The following is a 16,301-nucleotide window of genomic DNA, read 5'->3' on the forward strand; positions in this document are numbered from 1 at the left end:
GATGCTCTTAAACATCTTCAACACCACTCTTGAGTCATTTGTAGGACTTGCAACTGCTTCAACCCACTTAGACACATAGTCTACAGCCACTAGAATGTACTTGTTGCCATAAGAAGAGGGGAAAGGTCCCATGAAGTCTATGCCCCAAACATCAAATACTTCCACTTCAAGAATTGGGTTTTGAGGCATTTCATTCCTCTTTGTGATGTTCCCTCTCTTTTGGCAAGAATCACACCTTGAGATGAACTCTTGTGTGTCCTTGAACATATGAGGCCACCAAAATCCAGCTTGTAGAACCTTAGCCACTGTTTTGAAAGTTGCAAAATGCCCTCCATATGAAGAACCATGGCATTGTTGTAGGATTCCATCAACCTCTTCTTCAGCCACTGCCCTTCTATAGAGATGGTCTTTGCAAAGGATGAAAAGAAAAGGTTCATCCCAATAGTACCTCTTCAACTCCTTGTAGAACTTCTTCTTGGAATAACCTTCGAGTCTTAATGGTTCCTTTCCTGTGACAAGGTAGTTCACAAAATCTGCATACCAGGGCTCCTTCTCCTTAGATGCCTTAACCTCTTCAAGCTTCTTGCCCGTTTCACACACTGCAACCACTGCCCTGATGGCCATGACCTGTTCCTCACGAAGCCCTTCATCAATGGGGGTTTCACCTTCAATCCTCATCCTAGACAAGTGATCAGCTACTCCATTCTCAATGCCCGGCTTGTCTCTAATCTCCAAGTCAAACTCCTGAAGCAAAAGGATCCACCTCAAAAGTCTTGGCTTAGCATCTTTCTTGGCCAAGAGGTGTCTCAAAGCTGCATGATCAGTGTAGACAATAACCTTTGACCCAACCAAGTAGCTTCTGAACTTCTCAAAGGCGAATACAATGGCTAGCATCTCCTTCTCAGTTGTGGAATACTTCACCTGAGCATCATTCAAGGTTTGGCTAGCATAGTAGATCACATGAGTCTTGCCATCCTTTTTCTGCCCCAGAACAGCTCCAACAGCAAAATCACTTGCATCACACATAATTTCAAAGGGGAGACTCCAATCGGGTGGCTGAACAATAGGAGCATTGACCAAATTGTTCTTCAGCTCCTTGAAAGCTTCAAGACAATCTGAATCAAAGCTGAAAGCGGCTTCTTTGCATAGCAGCTTGGTTATTGGCCTAGCAACTTTTGAGAAGTCCTTGACATATCTCCTGTAGAACCCAGCATGGCCAAGGAAACTCCTTATGTCTTTCACAGTCTTTGGTGGAGGTAGACTAACCATCACCTCAATCTTAGCCTTGTCCACTTCGATGCCTCTTTCTGAAATCTTGTGTCCAAGTACAATCCCCTCTTTGACCATGAAGTGACACTTCTCCCAGTTCAGCACAAGGTTGGTGTCTTCACATCTCTGTAGGACCCTGCACAAGTTGGACAAACAAGCAGAAAACGAAGATCCGTAGACAGAGAAGTCATCCATGAACACCTCCACAACATCCTCAATGAGATCAGAGAAGATAGACATCATGCACCTTTGAAAGGTGGCTGGAGCATTACATAACCCAAATGGCATCCTTCGATAGGCAAAGGTACCATAAGGGCATGTGAATGTCGTTTTCTCTTGATCATCGGGATGTATGGGGATTTGGAAGAACCCTGAATACCCATCAAGAAAGCAATAGAAAGGATGGTTTGCAAGTCTCTCAAGCATCTGATCAATAAATGGCAATGGAAAATGATCCTTTCTAGATGCAGAGTTTAACTTTCTATAATCAATGCACATCCTATGTCCAGTTACAGTTCTAGTGGGGATCAACTCATTCTTATCATTTTTCACAACAGTGATACCACCTTTTTTTGGAACCACATGCACAGGAGATACCCATTTACTATCTGAGATTGGGTAAATAACACCTGCATCTAAGAGTTTGAGAATCTCCTTCTTTACAACTTCTTTCAAATTAGGGTTTAACCTTCTTTGATGTTCAATAGAAGTCATTGATTCATCCTCTAGATGTATCCTATGCATGCACAAAGAAGGTGATATCCCTTTGATGTCATCTAGAGAATACCCTATTGCTTTCCTAAACTTCTTAAGCGCACTCAACAGTTGAGACAATTCAAGTTCAGTAAGCTCACTACTCACAATGACAGGGTAAGTCTCATTAGGGCCAAGGAAAGCGTACCTTACACCATGGGGAAGGGGTTTAAGTTCCACCTTAGGTGCCTTGAGTTCATCCCAATCCTCTTGGTGACTGTCCTTTTGTTGAGTGGATGCTGTCTCTTGATGAACCACTTGTTGAAGCGCCTCATACTGATCCTCACTCTCAAACCCTCTGTGTGAATCCAGCATCCTTCCATAAGCATCACTTTCCTTGTTCTCAACCACTTGGACTCCTCTATCAACTGTCAAGGCATGCTGTAGAGGGTCCTCCAGTGCTAACTCTTCAAGCAGCTCATCAGCTAAAGCTTCCATTTCCTCTATGTAGAAGATCTGCCCTTGGATGGTTGGCTTCTTCATTATCTCATTGATGTCAAAGTGGAGGATGTGCTCCTTACCCAAGTGGAGATCTATCTTTCCCTCCTTCACATTTATAATTGCTCCTGCTGTGGCCAAGAATGGTCTTCCAAGGATCAAAGGATCTCTAGCTTCCTCATCCATCTCTAGCACCACAAAGTCAGTAGGGATTTCACAATTTCCCACCATCACGGGGAGATCTTCCAAAATTCCAATGGGAAACTTCACTGAGCGATCAGCAAGCACCAAGGAGAGTTTGCACTTCTTGTAGTGGCTAAACCCAAGCTTCTTGGCGACCGATAAAGGCATGAGACTAACACTAGCTCCCAAGTCACATAGGCACCTTTCAAACATCAAGGGACCAATGGCACAAGGTAGAGTGAAGCTTCCTGGATCTTCTAGCTTCTTAGGGATTGTCAACCTCTTAATGATGGCACTGCACTCATGAGTAAGAACCACCATTCCTTCCATTTCTTTCTTCTTAGCAGCCACAGCATCCTTCAAGAACTTGCTATACTGAGGAACAAGCATAAAGGCATCTATGATGGGCATTGTAATCTGCACTTCACTCATCTGCTTCTCAAAGAGTGCCTTGTACTTCTCCAATAGTTGCTTCTTGAATCTTCCTGGGAAAGGTAACTTAGGCTCATAGGGAGGAGGGACAAAAGAAGTATCTTTTGACGTAGCTTCACCTTGCTTCACTGTTCTCTTCTCCTCTCCAACCTTTCCTTTGCCCTTAGCTTCCACAATCTTTTCCATAATTTCCTCATCAACCTTCTCATCAACAATTACTACCTCATCATCAATGTTGATGGCAACCTCCCCACCCTGTTTCTCACCATCCTTGGTGAGTTCTCTTGGAGGCAACTCTTTACCACTTCGCAAAGTAATTGCCTTCATTGTTTCTTTGGGGTTTTGCTCAGGTTTTCCAGGTAGGGTTCCCTGTTGGCGACTAGGCTGAGAGTTCATAGAAGCGAATTGGCTCTCCAAAGCCCTGATCTTGTTGTTCAGCTCTGTGTAGGTACTGTCAATCTTGGAGTGCACTGTCTTGAACTCATGCCCAATATCCTTTGCAACTCGAGATTGAGCTTCCATGATCTGCTTGAACATTGACTCCATGTTTGAATCAGGAGCCTTTGATTGAGATGAGCTTCCTTGAGCTTGAGTAGACTGACTTGTGTTACCAAAACCAGGAGGGGCATTTTGCCTTTGCTGATAGTTCCCTTGTTGAGTGGTTTGCTTAGGTTGGTATCCTCCTTGCTGGTTGTTTGGATAAGACCTCGGCTGGTAGTTGTTGTACTGAAAGTTAGGCTCCTTTCTGTACCATGTACCATTGTTGTTGATGAAGCAAAGTTCTTCTTGTCCTTCCAAACCATCAACCTCATTCACCTTAGGAGGAACCTCTTGATTAGGATCACCAACAAAGCTGACCTGCTCCTTCTTGGATTGGTTTGAAAGAACCAAATCCAACTTGTCTTGCAATGATTTGATATCCTTCTTTGTCTGCTGATCCTCACCTCTGCTTGCTCTATCATACTCCTCATTGTAAACTGAGTCACTCTTTGCCATGTTCTCCACCAGCTCCTCTGCATCCTGCTCAGTTCTGCCCAGGAAGAAACCATTGCTAGCTGTGTCAAGCCTATTTCTGCAAGATGGGAGAACTCCCCTGTAGAAGGTGCTAAGCAAGCTTTCCTTGGTGAAACCATGATGAGGACACTGAGCAATGTAGCTGTTGAATCGTTCCCATGCTTCACCAAAACCTTCTAGATTCCTTTGTTGAAATCCGGAAATTTCATTCCTAAGCTTTGCAGTTCTTGAGTTAGAGAAGAACTTGGTGAGGAAGGCTTCTTTGCACTCATCCCATGTTCGGATGCTATCTCTTGAGAGACCCTTCTCCCATGTGTGAGCTTTATCTCCCAAAGAGAATGGAAACAGCCTAAGCTTCAATGCATCTTCAGAAACACCATTTATCTTGATGGTGCCACACAGCCGATCAAAGTTGTCCAAGTGATCTAGAGGATCTTCCAAAGCAAGCCCATGGTACTTGTTGCTTTGGATCATGTTGATCAAGCTTGACTTGATCTCAAAGTTGTTGTTCTCCACAGCTGGTGCTCTAATGCCAGCCCTATTTCCATGGATGTTAGGCTGATCATGGGCACCAATTGCTCTAGCTTGGCACTGTGGATGTCGTGGTCCAAGGTTGGCAGCTCCTTGACCATCTTCAGCAGCTCTATCTTGAGGCCGGTTCTCCATGTCGAACCCCAACCGCTGAATGTGAGCCTGTTGCTCTTCTTCCCTTCTTCTTCTCACAATCTCCCTCTCAAGTGCAGAAATGTCTTCAACAATGGGAGCAAGGCTTGATAAACCTCTACTCCTCAAGTTCATACACCTGAAAAGTCAAAGAGAGAAAAGAGGCAAGAATCAATATCACAATAGAAAATAAAAATGATTTAGTCTCAAGCAAGTTACTAAATCCCAATGTCACAATCAACTTAGAAGTTGGCAACGGCGCCAATTTGATAACAGGATTTTGCTAAGATCCTATTCAAATGTTGAAGTATAAAGGATGTCAATCCAATTCTAAGGGAATGCGAAGCACTAGGAATGCAAGACCATGCTTAAGCTAAATGCTATCAAGATGAGATGAGAAACTATTCTAAAATAGGAATAAAAATGCAACAAAGCAAAAGACTTTCTTTGATTATGAGAATGAGAGGACTCATGGGATAAGGGAATATGACTTTGGGTGATCAAACTCAAACTAAAGTGCTAGCTTACAATCAATCTATTTACCTTAGGCCTAGACACAAGACTAAGCAAACTTTATCTCTAAATGAATGCTCATTTGCTTCCAAAACTCAAGCATCTAATCTCTTAGGTTGAATGTTTAGGAAGCAATCATTAAAAATAAGTCTAATAGCCATCTTAACACCTTTAACAACAAATCTCTTTGGTAGAGTATGTTAAAAGCTTAGGAGAGTTGGTTCAGACATTTCATCAAACACCTTGTGGGTGGGAAATGTCTAGAACTCAACTTTAGAGAGGCCAACCCTAAAGAAGCATTATAAACACCCTACTAGCAAGGAATAAGAAGGATCTACACCTAAACACCTTAGATCAAGTCTAATCACCCTTAATCTCCCTAACCCATGAATCCAAAAGTGGATCTACTCACTAATCACCATGATTACTCTTGAACCCATGAGGTTTCCAAGCTTAATCATGTTTAAGAAAGATCAATAAGAAATTATAAACACTCAAGAACACACAAGAAGATGATGATTTGATTCAAGGAAAGAACTTTCACCAAATTGTTTTGTGTTTCTTAAGAGGAAAATAAGATAATCCCCACAAAATAGAGATTACAAAGTATTTATAGGTAGGTTTAGGGTAAGAGAGATACATAGAATAAAAGACTAGAGTGCCCCTTGGATAAGGCTAATTTTGGTCTTCAAAATGTGATAAAAATGACCCAAGGTCGAGTTGGGTCGAACCGACCCGGTTTGAGAAAACCAGATTCGACCAAGCTTCTTCCACGCCCGGCATCCTCATCCCGGTCCTGCATTCCGGTCTGAGCCTCCACGCCCGGCTTCATCTTCCCGGTCTCGTCTCTCCGGTCTTCCTCTTCACGCCCGGCTTCATCTTCCCGGTCTCGTCTCTCCGGTCTTGCCCACACGCCCGGCTTCATCTTCCCGGTCTCGTCTCTCCGGTCTTGCCCACACGCCCGGGATGGTGATTCCGGTCTCGACCATTCCGGTCCAGTCGAGTATAAAAGAGTACTTGTTTGGCTGAGCATCATTCTTCACCTCTCTTGGATCTTTGAACTCTCAAACACTTCACATCATCTCATAGTATGCTCCAACACCTGATAGGGACATATGAATGCAATATGGATCCTAAAGACACTAAGATCTAAGCTATATGATCAAAATGCATAAGATATGAAAGCTAAAAACATGTAAATATGCAAGATATCAATGCACAAGGTCTCGGAAATAACAAGAGTCATTAAGGAACAGGCTCCTCTTTGACTTGTGTAACGAAATAAGAAAACATAGTCTAAAAATAACATAAGGTACTTATGTGGTTCGAGAGTATCATGCTAGGTGATTTGATTAGCAAGACAAGGCCTCGTTAAAAACCTATCTTAGCAAAACCCAGTGGGACAAAAACTAAGACAGGAAAAGAGCACACTTCTCTTGCTAGCCTAGATGATACTCAGCTTGATGGTGAGATAGCTTGGATGGTGATAAGGGTGTCTTGAAGTATCAAGCTTCCTCCAAGACATTCATCTTGATTCAGAGACTTCCTAAGTAAACCTCCAATGGCTTCTTTGAGCTTCTTAACTCTAGCACGAGTCATTGGTCCTTCTGAAACTTCTAAGGTATCCTCTTGAGCTGGTTGATCCTTAGTCTCATCTTCTCCATCATCTATCTGGTCCATGATCACATCATCCCCTCCCTCTTGAAAAGGATTTGTCCTCAAATCTGGTTCATCTGCAATAAAAGGGATCAAGTCAGTAACATTGAAACTATTACTCACGTTGTACTTACCTTGGAGATCCAGCTTGTAAGCATTGTTGCTGATCTTCCTTATGACCTCAAAAGGTCCATCTATTCGCGGCATGAGCTTAGACTTCCTTTCATCAGGGAACCTTTCATTCCTTAGGTGAACCCAAACTTGGTCACCTTCTTTAAAGACCATCTCACGTTTGCCTTTGTTTGCATGCTTGGCATACTGCTTAGTCTTTTCTTCAATATTACGCCTTGCTTGCTCATGGAGTTGTTGCACTAGCTCTGCCTTCTTCTTTCCGTCAAGACTAACTCTTTCACACTCAGGTAAAGGTATTAGATCTAAAGGAGAGGTGGGATTGAACCCATAAACAATCTCAAATGGTGAAAACTTAGAAGCAGAATGCACAGCATGATTATATGCAAACTCACAATGAGGTAAATAGTCTTCCCATGATTTCAAATTCTTTTTAATGAATGCACGCAAGAGTGTTCCTAGAGTTCTATTCACTACTTCAGTTTGTCCATCAGTTTGCGGGTGACAAGTAGTAGAGAACAATAGCTTAGTGCCTAACTTAGACCAAAGTGTCTTCCAAAAGTAACTAAGAAACTTAGTGTCTCTATCAGATACTATAGTTCTAGGCATGCCATGTAAACGCACAATCTCTTTAAAGAACAAATTAGAAACATGCAATGCATCATCAGTTTTGTGGCAAGCAATGAAGTGAGCCATTTTGGAGAACCTATCAACAACTACAAAGATTGAATCCTTTCCGGTTCTAGTCCTAGGCAATCCAACAATAAAATCCATAGAGATGTCATTCCAAGGATGATAAGGAATGGGTAAAGGAGTATACAAACCGTGAGCTTGAACTTTAGACTTAGCTTGCTTACAAGTTGTGCATCTCTCACAGATTCTCTCCACATCTCTCTTCATGCGAGGCCAAAAGAAATGATCCTGCAAAACTTTAAGAGTCTTGGCAATACCAAAATGCCCCATAATACTTCCTCCATGTGATTCCCTAACAAATAAGTCTCTCAAAGAGCAATTAGGAATACACAAACGATTATCATAGAAGAGAAACCCATCTTGTCTAAAGTAATGGCCGGAAGCAAACTTTTCACAAGATTTATATGCATCTTTAAAATCAGGATCGGTTTCATACATTCCTTTAAGTTGTTCAAATCCTAACAACTTAGCATCAAGAGTGTTCAAGAGGACATACCTTCGAGATAGTGCATCAGCCACTATATTGTCCTTACCTTGTTTGTATTTGATCACATATGGAAAGGTTTCTATGAACTCAACCCATCTGGCATGTCTCTTGCTGAGCTTGTTTTGCCCCTTTAAGTACTTAAGAGACTCATGATCCGTGTGTATCACAAACTCCTTAGGCCAGAGGTAGTGTTGCCAAGTTTGCAAAGCTCTCACAAGCGCATAGAGTTCCTTGTCATATGTTGCATAGTTGAGTGTAGCTCCTCCAAGCTTCTCACTGAAGTAAGCTATTGGTCTCTTATCATGCACTAAGACAGCACCAATACCTATACCGGAAGCATCACATTCAACCTCAAACGTTTTATTAAAGTCAGGAAGAGTAAGGAGAGGAGAATGAGTGAGCTTCTCTTTAAGGCATTGAAAGGCGGTTTCTTGTGCTTCTCCCCATTTGAATCCAACATCCTTTTTGATCACTTCAATTAAGGGAGCTGCTATAGTGCTAAAATCTTTGACAAATCGCCTGTAGAAACCAGCAAGCCCATGGAAACTTCTTACTTCACTCACGGTGGTTGGACTTGGCCATTCTTGGATTGCTTTGATCTTTTCTTGATCCACTTTAACACCATCTGCACTCACAACAAAGCCTAAAAAGACCAAGTTATCTGTTCCAAATGTACACTTCTTAAGATTGGCGTAAAGAGATTATTTTCTAAGCACATCAAAGACAGCCCTAAGATGTTCTATATGATCATGATAGCTTTTGCTGTAAACTAAGATGTCATCAAAGTAAACAACAACAAAGATGCCTATGAATGATCTTAGAACATGATTCATTAAGCGCATGAAAGTACTACACTACAGGAAATGTGGGTAGTAATAGCGGACGAAAATCGCTATGATTAATTTTCAATAGCGTTTCCTTGGACGCTCTGACATCACCCGTTATAAAAAGTCCGACCCTTTTAATAGCGGTTTTCGGTTGTGCTATTATTAAGTTTATAACAATAGCGTTTTTGTGTTCGCAATTGTCAATATTTATAATAACGTTTAACAAATGTTATTAGAACCTGATAATTTGATTTTTCTCAGTAGCAAAGATAGCAAATATTTCGTGTTATTAATTAGTTTTTTAATTATCCGAAATCAATTAATAATAATTAGTGAATTGATTTTTTTAATAATTAATTCGAAAATATGAAATAAAAATAATTTAAATAAAAATTCAAAAAAGCAATATAATTATTTAAATCCCATAACACCACATTATCACTTTCATACAAATCATCACACACAAGTGCATACAACATTATCCACTATCGACACTTCAAACACAAGCAAGATATCTCCTTTGAATGGCATCGAGCACCTCCATCAAGCTTCCACCTTCCTCAAAGTCTGAGCACCTTCATCAAGCTTCCACCAGAGATAACAAACAGAGCCACCCAATGAACAAGTAGATAAACCTGCAATATTAGGTGATAAAAAACAGAACCAGAGATTAGTCAGATACAAACAAGTGACAAAAAAAATAAACTCGGTAGGGAGGGACAAAGATACCAAACTTTGGGGAGATTGTCAAAGACATTGGAAGAGAGAGAGACTGCCCTAAGCATGGGCCTCCCGAAAGAGATGTAACTCTGGCCGTCGCCGTTGAATTTAAGAGAGTTATCATCGGGTGCTCTCTTGTACTTGACAAACAAGTAGATACCATAAACGATCATGCCAAGTCCAGCAACAACCATAAGAAAGTTGAGTAATTTGAGCAAACACTCTAAACAAACAAATCAGACAAGCTTAAACAATATCTTGCAAACGTTTGGAGACAGTTTTGGCATACTCATCCCTCTTGGACTTCTGCAACACACATAATTAAAAAAAAAACGAATTTAAACTTCAAATCAAATCATATAAAGCATAAACTTCACTTCAGCCTATCATTGAGCAATTTCTTAGAACAAGCTTCCTGTAACAAGAACAAAATAAAATAAACACAGAGGGAATGAGAGACAGAGAACTGATCAGTTGTGGTTATGATGAGCGTGACGGTGGTGGTGGCGACTCTGGTGAAGACGGATCTGAGAAGCGATGGTGGTGGTTACAAGCAATGGGGGACGGGAGAGATGGCGATGCTGGTGGTTGTAACGAACGATGGCGGTGGTGGTGATGAGCGCCGCCGGTTCTTCTCCTTTCTCTACGAACTCCATCTCTCTCTCTCTCTCTCTCTCTCTCCCTCTCTCTCTTCTCTGGCTCCGTAGATCGCAGAGAAAAATAAAATAAAAAGAATAAAAGAACAATTAATCTGGAGCGTTTGATTCGATATCATCAAATCAAGCGTGGAGATGGTGATCCATGCCATAAACAACAACAACCAATAGAAAAAAAGGGTGAGGATAGATACAAGAGTGATTTTGGGCCTTTGATTCAAATTAATCAATGGTTCCAAAAAAACATAATACAAACTGTCTTTTTATTTATTTATAGCTGTCAAAAATCATCTAAGATTTAAATACTTTTATATCATAATTTAATATTTGAAATTTAAATTTTGTATTCAAAATATTAATTTATTTACGTAATTATAATTTATTTAAAATTAAGATTTAATGTTTTATGATGTATATTAAGATGAGATGTGTGGTTTAGGGATTAGGGTTTTGATTTAGGATTAAATATGTGATTTGAGTTTCAGAATATACATGGAATCTAAATCTGAAGTTTTTATTATAAGTTTGTAAAGATTGGATTTATGATTTTGTATGTAGAATTTAGGTTTGGAGTATAAGGTATTAGATATTAGGTGTAGATTTAATATTTAATTCATTATGATTTAGAGGTCGAGAGTTTTGACAGTATAAGAGTTAGAATTGTATATAAAAGTTTGTCATTAAGATTTAGATTTGATGTTTGTTAAATTTTTAAAATTTATATTGGAAATTTATATTTAGTGGATCAATGGTTTATGTTTGAATATAGGAGTTAGGGTATAGAGTTTGATGGAGGATCTAAGGTTTACATTTAAGATTTTGAATGGATTTTTAAAAAATTAGATTTAAAGTTTAATTTTAAATTCTGGCTTTAAAATCTAAATAAAAAGTTATTAAGAGATTTTATTTAGCATTTAAAATATCATTTTATTTTGAATTTTAGGGTTTAGGGTATTAGATTTAGGGTATTGGATGGATTCGGGTTGCATTAGTATATTTATATTGAATTTTTTTTGTATAAAGTTTAATAGTTAGATTTTAGGATTATATTTAGGGTTTAGGGGTTAAAATATATTTAGGGATTAGGGGTTAAAAATAAGTTTAACTAGTCACTTTGTTAAAATTATATATCCATAAATTTATAAATAGAAATGATAAAAAATTATAGTATATATTGCAATAAGATTAATAAATATAATTTACTCAAATAAAATACAAGTAAATCATAATATACATATGCTTTTCCAAAAAGATACAAAACACACAAAATCAATACATGAAACACATGAACTCATTGCAAAATAGAACGGATAAACTGGTGATGAAATCTGGTATTGTTATTCTTGTTGCCATAGTGAAGTCTGCATAGAACCCATGGCAAGGAGGCTCTTTTTCAGGACAGTCTTCATGCCAATACATTTGAACCAATACCTGGACAACAGAATAGTAAGAACTCAAGTCTGAAGATCCTGTTGATTTGATTTTGTCCAGAATAAGCCTCTCAAATAGCAAGTTCAACACGTGCCAATGCTCTTGGGAACTCAGGCTCCAAGCATTCCAAAACACCGCAAAATTCAACCAGTCTAGAAAATCTTAACCGAGGCTCTACAGAGATATTCCCACAAAGTTAACAACAGTAAGAACAGTTGACATGAGTGCAGGTGGAAGGAGAAAGGAGTAGAAAAACTAACCACGTCTTTGTGGTCTTCCTCTAATGGAAAGTTGCTTTGAGACTAACGCACTGCCAATACAGCAACACTAGAAGCAAGCACAAAGAAGAAAGTGACGAGCTAAACAGGAAGCACATTTTAAAATGGTCAGACTTGTTCCTTGGAGTTGCACTGATGTGTGGGTACTTTGGGCTCTATAGCCTTTGTCAATTAATTCTCTGTTTCCATTGTTTTCCAGTTAATGTAACTAACAATCACGGGCTTCTACTCAAGCAACAATTGTGTCCTGTGATACCCTGAGACAGAACAGAAGATAAGCGAGAGTTTTCATTCAATGATAGTGGAGAACAAAAAAAAATAACTAAGCCAGTCTTGTATCAAGAATAGAGCAAAGACAAACTAAAAAGAATAAAACAGATACCTTCGATCTCATGTTGTGCTAGAGGTCATAACTAAGAAGCTACATGATCCAACAACCCCTTATGAAACCTGTAAGGGAAGCGCACGATTAGGCTCACAAATTCAAGAAAAATTCATTACAAATGCCCAATGAATTATCAGAAACAGAATATGTTCGACAATCAAACTGTTAGATAAACCAGATTAGTTGTTTCCAATAATCCATCAATCAACGACCTATTAAAATGCATCCACCAATGTCAATCAGACTCTCTATGAAAGGATCCAACTTTAGTCGATGATAATAATTCTATAAACCCATCACTCGCCGCGTTCAATACGGCACGAGATTGCTATCAAAGATTAAAGAGCAACTCAAAGATTCAATCTTTACCCTGAAATCAGTCCGGAGAAACTTTGGCTCTGCCAAGAGGGAGGCTCATACTCAGAGAACGAGACATCTCCAGCGACCTGAACCATCAAAGCATCTTCCCCGCCGACCTGAACCATCGAAGCGGATGAGAGATATGGTGATGGTGGTGACGAGCTGGTGGTGGTGGGATAACGAGCGATGGTGACAAAAGGAGTGGTGATGAATCTGAGAATTTGAGGAAGTCAAGCAGACTACAGAGAAGAAACAGAAATAAAAGAAACGTGGCTGAATTATTTTTAATATATTTTTCAGATAAGATAGCATTTATTTTTTTTAATTTGCAATGGTAAAGCGCCTCCACTTACCAAATTAACGCGCCTGAATTATTTTATTTTCCCGCGATTACAAACATAGCTTTACATTTTAAAAACGCTATTATAAAAGCCTGTTTTGGTATACAATAGCAGAAATGTCAAAACCGCTATGATACGATGCTATTAATACCCATATTTCCTGTAGTGCTAGGTGCATTCGTCAAACCAAATGGCATCACTAACCATTCATACAATCCATGTTTAGTTTTAAATGCAGTTTTCCACTCATCACCTTCCTTCATCCTAATCTGGTGATATCCACTCTTAAGATCTATCTTAGAAAAGAAGCAAGACCCATGCAATTCATCTAGCATGTCATCTAATCTAGGAATAGGATGGCGATACTTTACAGTGATATTGTTAATGGCTCTGCAGTCAACACACATTCTCCAGATACCATCTTTCTTTGGCACAAGAAGCACTGGAACAGCACAAGGACTCATGCTTTCTCAGATATGTCCCTTTTCCATAAGCTCCTCCACTTGCTTTTGTAGCTCTTTAGTTTCAACAGGGTTGGTCCTGTAAGATGGCCGGTTTGGAAGTGTAGCTCCAGGAACAAAATCTATATGATGTTCAATCCCACGAAAGGTAACCCAATTGGACTGTCTTCTGGAAAGATATCTTTATATTCCTGCAAAAGAGAAGATAGTTCACTCGGATATTCCGGTGTTTTATTAGCAACAGTTAGTAGGTTCTCTTTAAACCTGAGTAAAACAAAGGAATTTTGAGAGTAGAGAATTCTTTTTATCTTCCCTGTTTTGGCGTAGAGACTGTGTTGCTTGCTTTGATCAGGCTTGAGATCAATCTTTTTCTTTTTCTGAAGTTGAAGTTGATCTTCATGAACCTCTTTGGGAGTTAGAGGCAACAGCACGGTTTTCTTGCCATTATGCTCAAAGGTGTGCTTGTTAGTATAACCATCATGCATCACACACCTGTCTGATTGCCAAGGTCGTCCAAGAAGAATGTGGCTTGCCTCCATAGGTAGTATATCACATAGAACCTCATCTTCGTATTTACCAATTGCTATGGGAATCAGAACCTGAGTTGAGACTCTCATTTCTCCTTCTTCATTAAGCCACTGCAACCGGTATGGCTTTGGATGTTTCTGAACTTTCAAACCCAACTTTGCCACCATTGTCTCACTGGCCACGTTGACACAACTTCCTCCATCAATGATGAGACTACAGACCTTTCCTTGAACCAGACATCTAGTGTAGAACAAATTCTCACGCTGTTCAGTCTCTTCTGCCTTGGTTTGAAGATTCAGAAGTCTTCTTGTTACTAGTAACCTTCCTCTGACCGGTTCTTATTCAGACTCTGCCTCAGATTGCTCACGTTCAGTGTGGATCTTCTCATCCTGAGACAAATACTCTCCACTGTCTAGAAGGATCATGGTTTTTTTGTTAGTACATTCATTGGCATAGTGTCCACGCCCTTGACACTTAAAGCACTTGACATCCCGAGACTTTGAACCCGTAGCTACTGCTTTTCCTTTGTCTTTGTCAAAGATGCTGCCCAGTTTAGTGTCATCCTTCTGATAAGGCTTGCTCTCCTTCTGGTAACTAGGCTTCTCATCTTTGGAATGCTGAAACTTGCTAGTACCATAGCTAGAACGAGAGTAGCTCTTTCTTTTGAGTTGTTGTTCCACCAAGATAGCTTTGTGTAGCATCTCCTCTAGCTCAACGTAATGCTGCATCTCCACTCTATCTTGTATCTCACGGTTGAGTCCTCCAAGAAACCTTGACATGGTAGCTTCTCTATCTTCTGAGACACTCGCTCTCTGCATCAACAACTCCATCTCTTGATAGTATTCCTCCACGGTTTTGGAGCCTTGAATCAGTTTTCGTAGCCTCTGGTGCAAATCACGATGGTAGTGGCTAGGTAAAACCTCTTGCGCATTAAAGACTCATCTCTTGCCAAGAGTCAACAGGATACTCCTGATTGACACGTCTAGCAGTCACTAGCTGATCCCACCAACTCAAAGCATAGTCATAAAACTCAGTAGTGGCAATCTGGATCCTTTGAGCGTTTGTGTAGTGTTGACAATTGAAGACAATCTCAATCTTCTTCTCCCACTCCAAGTAAGCATCAGGATCAACCTTGCCATGGAAAGGAGGGATCTTGATCTTAAGACCAGTATACTCATCTCTATGATACCTTCTTCCCACGTGATCTCTCCTATGTCTCCTACGACTGTCTCTAGAAGAGGATCTTCTACGCTCATAGTAGTTATCAGTTTCTTGTGAACCATCATGCTCTCGTTGGCGTTGTGGAGATTGCTCTTCTCTTTCAGCTTCACGGCTGTGTCCTTGACCAGTAGCTTGTCTAATCTCCCTTCTAATTTCTTCCATGTTGTCTTTCATCATAGTTGACATGTTCTCCAACATGGTTTTGTTCAACTGAGCAGTCATGGCTTCCATAAGCATTTTGTTTCTTCTTATCAAGTCCGCTTCTTCATCAGTCTCGTTCCCCATGGTACCTGATTCAGTCAAACACTTAAACAAATAAGTAGTTCAATAGAAACGAGATCAAACAAAAAAAATGAAAACTTGCAGAACAAACAACAGATCTATGATCACGATTTCTTCAAACACAAGCAATTGATCGATTCAAATTCAAATATGATAAAAAAAATTCTTAGATCTAACAGGATTCAATTCAGATCAATGAAAACAAGTGATAGAATGATCAGATCAAGTGATAAACTTAAACAAAAACACAGATCTATCGATGATTTGAAAAAAAAGCCGAAGAGTTCAAATCAAAAATCAAAGAGAGATCGAGAACTTCCCTATCCAGAGTGCTCTGATACCACTTAATACGATCCTAGGATGATTTCTCTGGATGATATGGATAGATCCTTGCAAGATAGAATCAAAGACTCAAGATCTTCAAGGCAGTGAAATGGTGATGAATCAAAGAGTTGCGGAATGGCTCCTTGACACGGTTTAGTTGACTAGATTGGATATAACACACCTCCTTAGACAACTAGAGATTGCTGGATATTACTCACCAACAGAACTCAAGAACTCGCAAAGACAAGTCAGAGAGA

The 16,301-nt window shown here is 39.8% G+C and overlaps 2 long non-coding RNA genes and 1 other non-coding gene across 4 annotated transcripts; 1 reads left to right on the forward strand and 2 right to left on the reverse strand.

The window, feature by feature from the left end:
- The first annotated feature begins 4,201 nt into the window (after positions 1 to 4,201).
- On the forward strand, positions 4,202 to 4,308 carry LOC130503834 (small nucleolar RNA R71). The gene has a single exon (XR_008941032.1). It is a non-coding gene; the product is annotated as a small nucleolar RNA R71 (small nucleolar RNA).
- A 5,116-nt stretch (positions 4,309 to 9,424) lies between these two features.
- On the reverse strand, positions 9,425 to 10,555 carry LOC130503833 (uncharacterized). Its single transcript, XR_008941031.1, has 2 exons — positions 9,787 to 10,555; positions 9,425 to 9,692 (listed from the first exon to the last, which is right to left on the reverse strand). It is a non-coding gene; the product is annotated as an uncharacterized LOC130503833 (long non-coding RNA).
- Positions 10,556 to 11,641: 1,086 nt separating this feature from the next.
- Positions 11,642 to 13,242, reverse strand: LOC130503832 (uncharacterized). 2 transcript variants are annotated; one of them, XR_008941030.1, is made up of 4 exons: positions 12,897 to 13,242; positions 12,525 to 12,592; positions 12,125 to 12,399; positions 11,642 to 12,038 (listed from the first exon to the last, which is right to left on the reverse strand). It is a non-coding gene; the product is annotated as an uncharacterized LOC130503832 (long non-coding RNA). The 2 variants fall into 2 exon arrangements; XR_008941029.1 differs by having other exon boundaries at positions 12,525 to 12,582; positions 12,897 to 13,232.
- Positions 13,243 to 16,301: the final 3,059 nt, after the last annotated feature.

Source organism: Raphanus sativus, unplaced genomic scaffold (assembly GCF_000801105.2).
Source record: "Raphanus sativus cultivar WK10039 unplaced genomic scaffold, ASM80110v3 Scaffold1166, whole genome shotgun sequence".
Classification (NCBI taxonomy): Eukaryota; Viridiplantae; Streptophyta; class Magnoliopsida; order Brassicales; family Brassicaceae; genus Raphanus; species Raphanus sativus.